We start from the raw sequence: 16,419 nt of genomic DNA on the forward strand, positions 1-16,419 counted from the left end.
TCTGTGCATGGTGGGGTATTTGAGCAGGAAATTGAAAGGGGGTTCGATGACAAGACAAAAAAAATCTAAAGATAAAGGTGTGGCCAGCTTAACCCTATAACAGGAATTGTCTAACAGGACAACAAACCCTATAACAGGATTAATGGCAGGATTACCGCGTATTATTTAAAAACATTGAAAACTACTTAATAAATTCTACTAACATACATATTCAAGATTTTAGTGATTGCGTTTATGTGTACTTTCTCGCTCAGTGAAACACTCAGATTTTGCTTGTTGTAATGTTAAATCTATAAAAAATATGTGGATTATTTACAGTTACACTACAGTACAGTATTACATGGACGTTATCTATAGACAACCATTACCATTAACAAAATGTAAACATCTTTTACTGGAGGGTAGTCCAGTGAGAAGAGAAGCACAGCGTAGGGTCATGTGACATTAGGAGCATGTCTGGCAGTTTAAGGTGGGCAAAAGACAGTAACAAACCACTCCATTAAAAGCCGCTAATCAAGCCACTGTTGGTCTATGCATGTATGTGGCTCCAACGAGTGCCAGCACTTCAATTTCTAATCCCCAGGACCTGGTCCAAGGACAGAGCAAACAAGAAGTCCCAGTGGAGGCATGGACAGGTGCTTTTAACAGGCTGACCTGGGGCACAATGGTAACTGTTGCTTAAAGTATAAGGGTTAAAAATAACCCTAGCGTCCTTACCTAGTCCCTTAAAGACACCATGTGGTCTGCATTCCAGCTGATAAAACTTAAGTGCCAGACAGCCTGTGTCCATGCTCTAATGTCCCATAAAGTTGAATGGGGCATACAAGTACTTTAGGAGCAATGCCGCATTCAAGTCAAGGGAACTTTAGAGTGCAATCTGACTGGCACTACATTTTTACCCACTGGGATGTGGACAACATAAGAGGATGCAGCTGTCAGAGTAGTTAAGTAAACACCTGCAGGGAGGATTGTTCAGCTTAGTGAATTTAGTGAGCGAGGATTTGTGTTTTTGTAGCTAATTGATGACTACACACAGACATTGCTTAAATATAATCTGTTGGATCTGGAAAACATACCTAAAATGACATAATGCAAGAACCTACTTAATTTGATCTTAATTAAATGTTTTACCAATGTAGGCCTTTGCACTACTAAGATGCATTGATAAGAAGACTGTAAAATCAGATTCCAAGGTTTGTGGCCAACTATACACTCGCTATTCTGCTCTGAGTGGATTATTCCACAGCATTATTTTGGAGGGATTTATGCTTCAGAAAATTTCAAGCATGATTCCTCATACATTTACAGTGCTAATTAAATCACAATAATATTTATAGTTTTAAGTTGTGGAAAAGAAGAATCTGGTGGATTTGGGCAATATTTACAGTTTTCGTTTAACATAAGTTTCACACAGGCCAGCTACTACAACTACAAATGATCTGGGCAGCTGTACAGCCACCCAGATCACTTGTACTATCCTACTATTGTGTACCTCCCTCTGTGGTTTTCGGCTCCTCTGGAGGGCCTAGGACCATGCCAAACAGTGTCAGAATGGAGAGCGGGAGCAGACTGAGGAGCATCCATTCCCTGATCTGCTCTATGAGTACTGAAGCAGAAAGTGCTGGGCTCTTCCTGCTTCAGCTGTCAGAAGCTGGCTGAAGTGCTGGGTAAACAGAAGATCAAGCACACCTGTGCTTCATCGACTGTGTTGGAAGTACAGGGGAGACATCTGGGGTTTTGTTATCACAAAGGGGGTGTAAGGCATGCTTGTGTATGGAAATGGGGGGGAAGGGGGAATTCTAGCAAAAAATAAACAGTGCAATGCATTGAGATTGGCACATCAGTACTGTGCCTGGGAACACACACCAGCAGCTGTGCATTGCAGCTGCTGGTGTGATTGCAGCCTAAATGGAGGCCTATCTTACTGACACGAACTGACCACTCTGTCTGGATCGCGTTCCGGACCTTGACTCAATAAAAATTCTAATCACTGGGCCTCCTTGAATTTTGATTCACTACCCCTCCTTTATTTACACAAATTGTACCTCTACCATTCATTTGCCTAGTTCTACAGATAAAAAATATGTAATCTTATATTGTCCTGGCTACCAAACAAGGAGCAGAATTGTATCCTTTAAGAAAGCATTGAGGGGGTTCATGCCTCGCTGCCACATAATGGGTAAAGCAATTATGTACTTTTACTTGGTCTGCAGAAGCAATACTTGGCAGATACGCCCATCAGCAGAAGTGAAGAACTCGTAGATGTATATAAGCCAGAGTGTAACAATGCAACTAGGTAGAAGTAAATCTGATCAAATCAGATTAGCTGCCAAATGGCTGAATACAACCCTGTGATCCACTTCACAAAGTTGAGAATTTGAAGCTCAATTGCCCCTATGATAAACTAATTATAATGTATTAACACACTATAAGAACTTGCCTGCAGCCTCCTGGAGCTTACACCCTGGCCCCCACCCCTAAACCACTGGTAATATGTGAGGTAACTATATATGATTTTAACTTACTGTAATTCAAAAGGCCCATGTGTGACACAGGAGTATATGTGTATGTTCAGGAACATACTAATTTGTTGAAGGGCACAGACTGTGTGAGCTGAGTAAAGAGTAGGACCACCCAATGATATGAAGGTAATCAATATACAAGTAACTGGAGGTGCTGGTGTTCTATACTTCAGCAGAAGGATTTCTGGTACACACAATTAAAACGAAAAAACACCAAGAGGATATAATTTCAGATACCTAAAGTTTACTCATGAATTTTGCTTTGATTAAAGTTCTTTACTAAACATCTTACAGAGTACCATACTCCAATCACTTGGGAGAAAATTCTATTCACCCAAAGGTGTCAGGTCAGTAGTCAGGTATTATAACCTAGAACTTGAAAATAAAAATCTGTACTTAATTACATGTTTTATAATGCTCCTTGGTTGTTCTGTGTATTTTAACCTGTAAGAGGCCTATTATAGTGGTAAACATCCACAATGTCACATCTAATGTCTGTGTGCCAACTCTGTAATAAGGGGCGATGGCCACAGTTCCAATTGGAATTTAGGATAAGGCTATAAGTTTACTATAAAACATGCTGATTGCTATGGAGCTCTGCTAAGTATGATGGATCTTTGTCCAGATGTTTTCTTGAAAGGAGTTTAAAGAGTTATTTTGAGTTCTTTTTACTAAAAGAAGTTATTTATTTTCTTGCTTTCGTTTAGTAAAACAAAGTGATTTCCTTCCAATTAGGTAAATATGAAAAATTGTATATGAATATTTGATGTTTACCATTTGCTGTCAGTGAGTGGTGAGAAGGCGCATGCTCTGTCATCTTAAAGGCTCATTATGGCAGCTGTTGTGCTCAAAATAGACAGCTGAATGGGAAGGGAAGGTCTTAGGCTCCATTAACATAGGAGCGGTTGTCCGCACATATTCAGCCATACGTATATGCTCTCTAAACATAAAAAGCAATCCATTGCAATGTACATTGTTTAGACTTTTGTGGCGGCCACGCGGCCCACAAAATAGTACAAACGCGATTTTATGGCTGATTCCATGCATTCCAGCTATAGTAATAGCCGCAAACGCGCAGAATCCGCGTGTATGTTAACGCTTGCGCTGTTCCTTCGGCACAGTTTTCCATGCGAAAAACCGCACGGAAAATGCTACTGCTATGTGTGAATGGAGCCTTACCTAGCCAGTTAACCACAGCTACCAACAAGCTTGCTTTTCTTGTTTCCTTGTTAGTCCAGCATGCCTGAATTAAAATGACACTAAACTCAGGAATTAAATCTTACAAATACATTCAAGTTCCTTAACTATTAACAAAAATGTATCTTATTTGTGATTCAAAAATAAGATGACTCAGCTGTGCATCCTCAAATCTTGCAAATTCATGCTGACCCTGTTCCCCATGGTCCCTGTGTGTGTTGTAAAGTAGCCACCGCTCCAAGCTCATTCCCGTGATGGACTACAATCTCCTGTTTAATTTACTAATTTGTATTGAGATTGTAGTCCATCACAGGAGTGAGCTTGGAGCGGGGGCTCCTTTACAACACACACAGGGACTATGGGGAACAAAAGCAGCCACACTCCAGAAGGAAGGACAGTGTCAGCACCAATTCAGAGATGATTTGAGGATCTACAGCTGAGTCATACACAGATAAGATACAATTTTGTTAATGGTTAAGGTTAGGGATGCACCGATACTAGTATCGGTATCGGTGCTGATACCGAGTATTTGGGGGAGTACTCATACTCCCCCAAATGCTCCGATGACTAGCCCGATAGTCCGATAACTTCCGGTATCAGGAAGCCTGGCAGCGAGTCATTACACGCCAATCGGCTTTCTGATTGGCCGGGAAGACGGCTCCATGCTCCCTCGTCACTTGGTATCGAGGGAGTATGGAGCCGGCTTCCCAGCCATTCAGGAAGCTGGGCAGCGTGTAATGACTCGCCGCCTAGCTTCCTGAGTGGTCGGGAAGATGGCCAATGAGGAAGCCAGGCGGCGAGTCATTACCCGCCCCCCGGCTTCCTGATTGACCAGAAAGCCGGCTTCATGCTCCCTCGTCACCTGGTGCCATCGAGAAGTTGACCAATCAGCAAACCAGGCAGTGAGGCGTTACCCACCTCCCGACTTCCTGATTGGCCAGAAAGCTGGCTCCATGCTTCAATGAAGACAGCTTCCCTGCTATTCAGGAAGCCGGGTGACGGGTCTTTACACGCCGCCCAGCTTCCCGGCTAATCATGAAGCCAGTTGGCGGGTCAGTATACGCCGCCTCGCTTCCTTAATGGGACTTCCAGTATCTGTATTTGTATCGGCGGGTTATAATATCGGTACTCGATACCGAAAAACTGATATCGGTGCATCCCCAGTGAAGGTGCTTGAATGCATTTTTTAAATTGAACTCCTAAGTTTAGTGTTACTTTAATGAACGTCTTCCTGATCGACACCCACACAAGGTAGCAGTACTCCCAAAAATTAACTTTCATGTAGTTTAGCATTTTGTAATAATACAATATATGTATTAAATGTGTGTTTATTAAATAAAAAATTAATACAAAAATTTATAAAGTATACATACACTAGTAAACTTTCAAAATATTATAATTGACACAAACCTCTCTAGTATGTTTATATGTTCATCAACATGCAGTTAAACAATGTAAGTGTGTGGCTGTATTTTCACATATAACCCATAGCACATTTACATTACTGTGGCAAATGAGTAGCCTGAAATCTATCACATACAGGGATCTACTCTTTACAAAAGGACCAAGTGATTTGTATATTTCTGAACATTTTATTATGTTTTAAAATATTTCATAATGAATAGAAACTTATTTTCTTTGTCCGACTGTGTTCAAGAATGTGTCTGAATTTCCAGCATGTCCAGGAAATGAGGAGGTATACTTGAAAACAGGTCAACTAAGTCCCAGCTCAGGTACCTAGAAAATGCAGCCCAGCTGGTTATATCAGTGTAATAGAATGAGGAAGATATTGTTATTGTCCAAACTGATTTAAGAATACATTATATACATATACCAGATTTTATTTGGCAATGGCTGCTAACAGAAGGATAAGCTTCGAGAGACATCTAACAAGGGGGATGTAAGTATCAAGAAACAATTGTATTTGTATAGACATTGAAAATCAATACATACAATCTGCTGTGATTCATATTTTTATAGAAGCACGTGTAATTATAAAGTGGTGGTTTCAGTAACTAGAGGCGCTGTAAGTCAAGAGACAGAGAAAAAGAGAACGAGGTAGAGGGAATGAGAGACAGACAGAGACATTGATCTGGTACATGGTTATTATGCTGATTTTACTTTTTTCCCCTCATGATCAAGACTAACATGTCCTATACATATGCAGAATGTAGGATAGCAACATTGTGTTAAATATGCATTTCTTACATCTTATGTTTTCTTGTGCAAATTAGAAAGAGAATGTGTGTGCAGGTACTTTCAGTTGCCAAGAATTGCATGCATTGGCCCTGCACATGTTATATTTTGTTCCTGGTGGCGGGCGCAGAGGGCGAATGTAAGTTAAGTTGTTAGATGTAATTAAAATCCATCTTTGCTGTGCTTTGGGTGTGTGGTGAATGTGTGCTATGGTGAACATGCAGCAGTGAGTGCACAGGACATGTTACTAATAGGACGTGTGATGTTGAGTCCCTGGTGCAGTTTTAAAATGGCACTGGTTCAGTGGCTATTCATCCTAACACTGTTTTATAACATTTGGTCCTGTGGGTTTTGGTGGGGTTCAGTGCAGGAACCATACGCTGTCACTGACAGTTGTGCTTCAGCATTACAGTGCATGTCAGCTGTCGAAATACAATAGCCGCAGTGGGAGATTGCTGTTTAGAGTGGATGGAGAAATGTAAAATTTTTGCCTGTGGACTGAATGAAGAAAATCTAATAGTGTATGGCCAGCTTAAGCCCAGCAGCTAAAATAATAATCTCCTAGTCTTACATGTCTACTACAGTGCTCCATAGCAGCACAATATAATTATTTAGCATTGTTTTAAACAAAAAAATATAAGTAATTAAAAAGTTTTTAAAAATCAGTAAAACATAAAGAAAACTCCTACTCCCCCAGGGTAATAGCGAGGTCTCAATAAAAGGATTGTGTGGAAGTTTAGCGACCTCAAAATAATGTTATCATTGCTTATGTGTCCGTAAAATCCAATTTGATCTAAAAAATTCCAGTAGTCAAAAGGAATGGGGCCAGTGAGTTAGAAGTTAAAGTTAATACCTAAAAAGTTAATACCTAAAGCCAATTTGTTTTTAATTTTGAGCAGAGATGGTAAAAAACCCTCTCAGTCCTTTTTTTCTATCTATATCTTTCTATCTGGGCACACTTTTTCAGAAATTCCTTATAATAAACCTATAAAGACATAAAGAGGGAAGCTGTCACTGTTTATTTTTTCATGCACAGGATTTGGGGCTGTCCTAAGGATCCTGACCTTACTATATAGTGAGTCTTTGCCACATTTGCTTTTCTTTAGCAACTCACAGGATAGTGAAGCTGAGATTAGGATGACAGCTACTGAGCGTGCATCTTTATAACCCAATCAGCAAAAGACATTCTGCTCAGGTTCCCTTTAAATAGAACTAAGTTGAATTTAAAAAGGTCATTATGGTTATTTTTTATATCTATACATATATTTATTAAAGAATGGATTAGCTAATAAAGCTTAAAAGAACCATAGTGATCATAAAAGGGTCCATAGTACCCTGCAAGGAAAAGGAACCGTCCTAAAACTGCCCTCCCACAATGCCCCAACCAGCCTCCTGTGATGCTCTCCTGTGACAGAACAAAACACAGAAAATCCCCAGCTCACCTGCCAGCTAGCCTGCAACCAAACAAATTGCCCTGTCAACAGTATGCGTTAAAATCAGAGGTTTTAGTTGCACAAACTTTTGGCCAAAAATATGTAGAAGCCACACTGCCGTGCCTAGGCACTTCTGCAAGGTGTGGTCCTAACTCTATGTATGTGAGTCTCCAAGTGTGAGCATATTAATGCAGTCGATAAATTACATGCAGGTGTACCAGGAGGTAGCCAACTCCTCCTAGTAAGGTGCAGGGATGCACTGGAGGCCCAGCAACCAAAAATGCACGCTGGGACCCCAGTGCGTCTCCTGTGACAGATCAGGAGAGCATCGTTGTGGGGGCAGTGAAGGCTGTCAGCTGTCACAGGAGGCTGGGCCGGCGGTGTGGGGGAGGAGTCAGCTGTCAGACGAGATCAAGATCTCCTCCCCGCACTGCTCGCATAGCCTCCTGTGACAGTTGATCCAGGATGGAGAGCGGGTACAAGCACTCAGCGATCAGTGATCGCTGAGTGTTTGTAAATAATTGAGGACATAGTATGTTTACTGTGTCCCCAATTATGAATGAATGGGAAGTGATCTACATCACTTCCTGTTCATTCATGATTGGCGACATGGTAAACATACTATCTCCACAAGTTATGAATGAACAGGAACACTCAGTATAGGGGATTCCTGTTCATTTATAACTGGGGATACAGAAAAAAGAGATTGAAGACTCTGTGTTCTCAATCTCTTTTTCTATTTTAAAAGGGAAATATCAGGGGTCTGTTTAGATCCCTAATATTTCCCTGAAGCCCGAAAAGTAAAGTATAAAAATATTTAGTAAATTAGTTTTTTAAATTTGAAAAGGTTAGAAAAAACTAAATTCGGTTTCGGCCTGACATTTTTTTCATTTCGATTTCGTTTCGGTTTTGAAATTTTCATTTCGGTGCACCTCTAAAAATATATTATTATTAAGGATGCACTGATACTGGTGTTTTGGTATCGAATATGAGTACCGATATTTATCTTTCGGTACTCACCGATACTGAATATTGTTACCCCCCCACCAGGGACGTCCCAAGGCTGGGTGACACCCGGAGCGGTTACCGAGTGTCAACCCTCCGAGACGTCACTGCGCATGCACGATGACGTCATCGCGCAAGCGTGGTGCTCTTCTGATACCTGCCGGCGGCCATCTTGGTGATGGACGCCGGCAGAGAGAGGAGGGGACAGTCACCCGGCGGGATAAGGTATGCCACTGGGTCCCCTTCTCTCTCTTGATACTGTCGGGCGTTCGGTCCATGAACATACTTGGTATCGGTATGGTGAAGTTGTTCTTATACTGCTTAATTCAGTAAGGCCGCCCATCTTTAATTGTATTTTAAAACCCAATGCTTGGCTACTAAAATACTACCTTTAATCCAGGCCAGTCCCTCTTATAATCCCCTGCACAGCAAAGTTGTTCTTATACTGCTTTATTCAGTAAGGCCACCAATCTGTGTCAATTGTTGGCAAAGAGGTGTCATTGTAGACTGACAGTGCACAGCCCAGCCTTGACTTGGCAAATAGTTATCTGCCTGGACTTTGGTTAGTTAGTAAACATCAATTGCACAATAACCACGACATCTATTATAAACATTTTCTTGTGTCCTTTGAGCAACCTGGAAGTGTGGAAAGGGTGCTTAAAGAGGAATTTTACCTATACATTCAAAATAACAACAAAGGCACCTTTAGAAATGTTTAGTAATAACAATCTACAAAGAGATATTTCTAGATAATTGCAGGTTTTTAATTTTTTGCATACCATAGAGAACTATGTGGAAAAACACTTACCCCATAGTTCTCTTTTTAAAGGGTATGTAAACCTAAAAGTAAAATGTAATGTATTGCAGCTTACCAATCCTTAAATGTGGTGGCTGCATATGTTTATTTATTTTTTTAGGCCTATTTCATTCTTGTTTTAGGCTTTTTTTTTTTCTCGTTTATTTTCACCTGGTGATCCAGCAAGTAAGTCTGTTTTTTTCCAACTTCCTTTAACAGACCAAGCTGTCCAGCAAAAGTGGCTGTTAGAGGGTTGAGACAAACTGTTTAATGTTGACAGGGGTGCTTACAATGGCCAGCTTTAATTTTTTTTAAATAAAACCTTTATCCCAAAGAGGAAAAAAAAAACAGTTGATGTTACTGCTTAAAAAGTGGTTGCTGGACTCTGCAGTGTCAGTCAAGTCCACCTAAATATGCTAGTGCATCTGACACTACCCTTTTCACAGGGTAACAATGCTGCTGTCCTAGGGTTGCTCCATTGTTGGAACCACTCTAAAGCTGGGCATACGCCTATAGATTAGCTGCAGATTTTCTATGGTCAGGTGGAAAAAGTGCAACAGATTCCTCCATCTATGCTAAACTGTGTGGATGGAGGAATCTCGCACTGGGCCAAGCTTCAGTATCTTGCTAGTCAGCCCCGCTGGCTGTCAAAATACCTGAACAATCTGATTGGATGCAGGCATGGTTCAGGTATTTTGAGAGCCATCGGGACCGACTAGCAAGACACACAGCTTGGCCCAGTGGGAGATTCCTCCATCCACACAGTTTAGCATAGATGGAGGAATCTGTTGCACTTTTTCCACCTGACCATAGAAAATCTCTCTAAAGCTGGGCATACGCCTATAGATTATCTGCAGATTTTCTATGCTCAGGTGGAAACAGTGCAACAGTGTAGATGGAGGAATCTGTTGCACTTTTTCCATCTGACCATAGAAAATCTGCAGATAATCTATAGGTGTATGGCCAGCTTAAGACAAGAAGTGTGCTACTGGCTGGATCACCAGTTGAAAATAAAGAAAAACAAAGCCTAAAAAAACAACAACAATGCAGCCATCACATTTAAGAATTGGTAAGCTGCAATATATTATATTGGGTTTAGATACGCTTTAACTGCCCTCTTCTGTAAGTAGCCATCCAGTAACTGGTACTTCCACTGCTAATCAAAAGCATAATTGTAATGAATCCATAAAAGCAGGTGTCATTGCAACAATATTTAATGATACAAGGAAAGATCATTACGAATGCAGCTTTACAGTACTCTTTTATTGTGCTCGACATATAATACAATCTGTAGAGACGTTGTGCTAAATAGGAAGAAATCTGGAAGGCTGTGATTGCTGAGTACATGCTGTATACAGTCCCTCCCTCCCTCCTTCCCCAGTGTGATGAGAGCAGGCTGAGAGCTCAACACAGGACTCATTGCTGGGAAGGCTGTCCTTTCATCGGGTTTATTATTAACCTTCCCTGACAGCTGGAAGAAAAACAGTCTTCAGTGGAATACCAGCCATTTGAAGGTAGGCTGTGCTTAGGATTATATAGACCACCAGGCTGTGGGTTGGGCCAACATAGGACAAGCATGATTTAAGGTCAGGATAGGAATCAGCTTATTTACATGTATATCATTTCAGTTATGATACATAAAAGATATATGTAAATGTATGCAGATGCACAGCATGTTCTATTGTTATATTTATAGCTGTGTATTTGTAAATCCTCTGTGTAACACAGGAAGTGCTCATAATGGGAAGGGTATAGCAGCATTCCAGGTCCTCTATGTGACGTAGCAGGATGGACAGGTGCATTGTTGCTGTGCTGCACATAGCTTTTCCTTGTCTGCTTTCTCATGCATAGATTGGTGTTCGTTGAGCCCCAAAAGACTTCTTCTGCTAGTTAGGGTTAAAAATTTCCAACATTATTAATAAGATAAAGATCATCGTGTTAGTATTTCGTCACAGAAGAAGAGGCAACCTTATAGCTGGGATGGGATCTCTTGGGAGAAAGAAGGTTTTGTTTATCTGGAGAATAACAATGGAATGTAGATATTGTAAACAATGACAATAAAAGCTTATTGACTCAATAAATAGCACTAGACTTCTTCAGCAAGGCTGTAAAATGCATACCTTCCAAATGTCCCTCATTTTTAACCAAATCTGTTCCTCTTACCTTCTCAGTTGTCCCTCTTTTTTGTTAGATGTACAGATATCTATGAAAAGAAACTGTTTAACTACCTGAAGTGTTATACTGCATTAAATCCTTTATCTTATCTTATTTTTGGCATATAAATTATCCATTGTCTATATATAACTCAGGGCGTGGCAGAGGAGTGTCTATTGCCTAAATACATTGAGGGGCATTCATCAAAACTGGAACTGACAAAATCTGGAGCAGGTGTGCATGGCAACCAATCAGCTTCTCTCTTTCATTTTCAAATCTTAATTCAACAAACTGAAGAGAGAAGCTCTGAATTGGTTGCCATGCATAGCTGCTCCAGATTTTGTCTGCTCCAGTTTTGATAAATTCCCCTCATTGTCCTGGAAAGTGTCCCTCTCTCTCATCTCAGAAGGTTCGGAGTTATGTAAAATGGTACATGGAACTCTAAAGGTTTCTACGTATTGTTAGATTTCCCCCGTTCAGCCCCCCAAGGCTCATTAGGTTTCCCTATCCATGCTAAACCACATGGGTAGAGGAGTCCCCACTGCTAGCTATTGTATGTAGCATTCGTTGCTTTCGTTGCTGCTGAATAACCGAATATGGCCTGCATCTTGACTAAGGTAGTTTAGAGGTCCTCATTGTCCCCTTCAGCACCCGTTACAAACATCAAACCCAAATCCTCACTCTGCTCTAAATGATAAAAACACACCTGGGGTGGAGTACAATGGCCACAGCAGCCTTTTATCAACAAAACCATTATAAATAACGTAATTATTAGGGATGCACGGATACCGATACTAGTATCGTTATTGGTGCCGATGCCAAGTATTTGGGCGAGTACTCGTACTCGCCCAAATGCTCGGATGCCTAGCCTAATATCTGAGCTTCTGGTATTAGGAAGCCGGGCACCGAGTCATTACACGCTGCCTGGCTTCCTGATTGGCATGACATTGACATGCTCCCTTGTCACTTGGTGATGAGGGAGCATGGAGCCGCCTCCCTGGCCAATCAGGAAACGGGGAATGTGTAATGACTCGCCGTCTCGCTTCCTGATTGGTCACCTGGTGATGGGGGAGCATAGAGCAGGCTTCCTGGCCAATCGGGAAGCCAGCTATCGTGTAATGACTCGTTGCCCGGCTTACTGATTGGCCAGCTTCTCAAACCAATCAGGAAGCCGGGCAATGAGTCATTACAAGGCGCCCGGCTTCCTGATTGGCCAGAAAGCCGGCTCCATGCATCCCTTGTCACTTGTTCACGAGGGAGCATGGAGACCGCTTCCCTGCTAATCAGGAAGCCAGATGGTGAGTCTTTACACGTGGCCTGGCTAATAGGGAAGCCAGGTGGTGAGTCATTACATGCCGCCTGGCTTCGCTAATGGGACTTACGGTATCGGTATTCCTTATCGGGGATACATAAAAAAAATATCGGTACTCGTACTCGATGCTGAAAAACCGGTACCGGTGCATCCCTAGTCATTGTAAAACCGTAACAAACAATAACCAGACTGTATAAAATATCAGGTTTCAGGTCCTTGAAGGCATTATGAATCATAAACAAAACTTTGCACCCGCGGCCACATTTTGTACCTGATGCCCCCAGCCTAAATACACCGCCTTGGGGAGGATATTAATTGACCGCAGACCCATGCCGGTCCCTGCTACCTGGTTGCAACCGGAGGACCTCACCACATGGAGGACACCCACACCAAAGATGGTTCTCCCATTATTTATTGATAACTCCCAGCAGACAAAATGCCTTCAAGGATCCAAACCGCCAATCACTGCCGTGACTTGCTACAAACCAATTCAACTTGGTGGGAGGGAAACTCTCTCATCTGTCAATCTCCGACTGGATCTGTGTGACTCCTCCTCTCAGTCCACCCTCCAAAGCCCCTCCTGGCCGACCTTTTCGCCCAATCGGGTAATGTCCCTCTCCTTCCTTACTTCTCTACCTTTCTTTCACCCTTCCTAGCCTGGTTCCCCTTTACACCCTTGTCATGTAGGCCTTCCGCTCATTTTTTTCTTTATCCTGGCTCCAGGCCTGTCTGACTGGATGAGATCTCTGCTTGGCTAATAACTTTCCACCAGGCTCCTTTGTGTAGATTGAAAAATCGAATTTTATCAAGGTGGATGGTGCCAAATCTGAATTTTGGCCGATTCAGCAGGAATTGGCCAGAATTTGAGCTGTGGCTGGCCAGCTTAAGGCTAGCCATACATGGTTAGATTGCTCTCATTCAGCCCGCTGACCAATTGAATTACCCCATCCATGCGAAAGACGCACGGACGGAGGAATCTCTGCTGCTGGTTATTGTATTCAGCAGCCACGACATCCCCAACTGCCTGAATACCCAAACTGTGACTGCATCTGATAAGATGATGTTCAGCTGATAATCTTCCAGCCGGCTCAATTGATTTTTAAATCTACTTCTGTCAAGCTGGCCAGGGCCAATTCCATAACACAGTAGATATGTGTTACATACCACATTTTTGCATGCTGTCATGTGTCAACGTAAATCAGTGACATGCATTGATGCACATATTATTCATGTATGTTTATGTGCAGTTTAGAAGGGATATTTCACACATTAATGTGCATTACATTCATTCATTTTCAATGGCCTACCAATACACCACAATGACCATAAAACCAGGCATGCACCATTTTTTCAATACAACACAGCACAACACACAGATGGTTTACATCTGTCCATTGTGGTGGGCTGATGTGCACTGGCAAGGTATGTTTGGGTGCTCCTCTTAAAATAACTGCACTATGGATTATTTGTTACCACAGCACATAGGTGTGAAGCCAGCCTTAAAACTTTATATTGCACTGTGATGCAGCACAAGTGGTTGATACAGATACCCCTGTTAAAAAAGCACATAACAGCCAAAGAAATAGCAGCACACTAATGAGTCATCACTCTGTTCCCTCTGGTCTCTCCTAAAGATTGCCCTCATTCTCCTAATCTGAGTGCTGCTGCATAGGGATGCTTACACAAGTTGCATTTACAATGCAATCAATGATTTTTTAATGAAGACCTAAGTGCATTAACTGGTGTGCTGTTTATATCTGCCTGGAATTGGGCTTAAGCCACTTCACTACTGGCAGAGTTTACCCCTTCTGGACCAGAACATATCTTCTAAATCAATTGTAGGTTTATTCATTTTTCAACAAACTCTGATAATAAACTGATATTGAAGTGATACCTACATTCTTTACTTTTTTTTCGTTATTTTGGAGGGAGGCAAACAAGGATTTCCTTGTATTTAAAAGATGAAAGGAAGAAAAATATAGGAAGCAGCTTTTGTTTACCTGTTTTGATTGCACTTTAAACAGTTACTGCTACTGTAGTTGCAATTTCCTATTTAAAATATGTGCATAATACCCCACTTAAATTTTTACATATAAAATCATTTGTAATGTTTTGTTTTAAAATGACAAACTAGCTAAAAGGAGGGAGTTAATAAGGTGCTTAAAGTCACACTAAACTAGTTCACTAGTTTATGAAGTGTATATATACTTTGTACATTTTTTGTATAACGCTTTTATTTAATAAATACACATTTAATACAGATATTGTAGTAATACTAGAGGTGCACCGAAATGCAAATTTCAAAACCGAAACGAAACCGAAATAAAAAAAATGAGCTTTTAAAAAGGAAAAAGAGATTGAGAACACAGAGTCCTCAATCTCTTTTTCTGCAGCCCCTGTTATAAATGAACAGGAATCCTCTGAGTGTTCCTGATCATTCATAACATGAGGACAGAGTATGTTTACTATAACCACAATTATGAATGAACAGGAAGTGATGTAGATCACTTCCCATTCATTCATAATTGAGGATATAGTAACCATACTCTGCCCTCAATTACATACAAACACTCAGCGATCACTGATCTTTGAGTGTTTGCACTTGCTCTCCTCTCTGACACGCTGCCACAGGAGGCTGAGCGAGCGGTGCGGTGGGGAGAGCTCAGCCTCCTGTGACAGCGCTGGCTGTCTCTGCCCACACACCGCTCTGCCGATCTGTGACAGGAGGCTGAGCGGTGTGGGAGGAGAGACCTCGGTCGCTCACAGCACTCTCCTCCCGCAGCAGTCAGCCAGCTGTCACAGTTTTTCTCCTCCCCACTGGGACACAGAACAGCGCCCAGCAGGGAGGAGAGAATACACGGATACACCGCAGTATCAGCCAGAAAATGGCACTTTCGGCATTATGCCAAAAGTGTCATTTTTTCGGCCGATATATATAGATGCATCCCTAAGTAATACATTTAAAGTGACATTAAACTCAGGAGTTAAATCTTAAAAATGCATTTAAGTACCTTAATAATTAACAAAAATGTAACTAATTTGTGTATCACTCGGCTGTAGAGCCTCAAATCATCTCTGAATTGGTGCTGACCACTGTCCTTCCTTCTGGAGGGTGGCTACTTTTGTTCCCCATGGTCTCGGTGTGAGTTATAAAGTAACCACCACTCCAAGCTCACTACCACGATAGACTACAATCTCAATACAGATTAGTAAACTAAACGTGGAGATTGTAGTCCATCACCTAAGTGAGATTGGAGCGGTGGTTACCTTACAACACACACAGGGAGCACAGGGGTTTTGCCACTGTGAATGGTTGACACACAACTTAGGATGCAGTGCCTAGCTAGTTTTGAGGCCAAAACACTGTCCTGTGAGTAGGATGACCTAGAGTTTTTGCTCTAATGTTGAAAAGGCATGGCATGGAGAAGGTCAGTATAAGTGGGCGGGGGGTTGTTGTTACAAGAGACCTGTTTTGAATCGGCAGTGATAGAATCTCTTTAATTTAAAGCCGTTCATGCAATATGTAGGCTGCTTTTGTTGACCTCTCTTTTTGAACATTTTAGATGCCTGACTGTCATTCAGATACCTTGACTTTAATACTTTCCAAGCTACTGACCCAGAACAATTGGTGGCTTTGAAATATAAATTCTAGTCTTAAAGTACATAATATGATGTTTTACAGTCTTTTGTTGATGGCAGTGGAAATCCTACTTAGTCACAATTACTTTTTATTTCATGCAATTTTCTACATGCAGAGATGTGGAGCTTCTATGGGGCAAAATGTAAAAATTCTCTTGCCAGCCT

The 16,419-nt window shown here is 41.5% G+C and overlaps 1 long non-coding RNA gene across 1 annotated transcript in view; it reads left to right on the plus strand.

The window, feature by feature from the left end:
• The first annotated feature begins 10,675 nt into the window (after window positions 1-10,675).
• The window catches only part of LOC108784299, a 22,061-nt gene continuing 16,317 nt past the window's right edge, over window positions 10,676-16,419 (plus strand). The window contains exon 1 of the long non-coding RNA XR_001941062.1: window positions 10,676-10,735. This is a non-coding gene — a long non-coding RNA (uncharacterized LOC108784299). The remainder of the gene's footprint in view (window positions 10,736-16,419) is intronic.

The sequence above is a fragment of the Nanorana parkeri genome, unplaced genomic scaffold (genome assembly GCF_000935625.1).
Source record: "Nanorana parkeri isolate BGI_ZX_2015 unplaced genomic scaffold, ASM93562v1 scaffold107, whole genome shotgun sequence".
NCBI lineage: Eukaryota > Metazoa > Chordata > Amphibia > Anura > Dicroglossidae > Nanorana > Nanorana parkeri.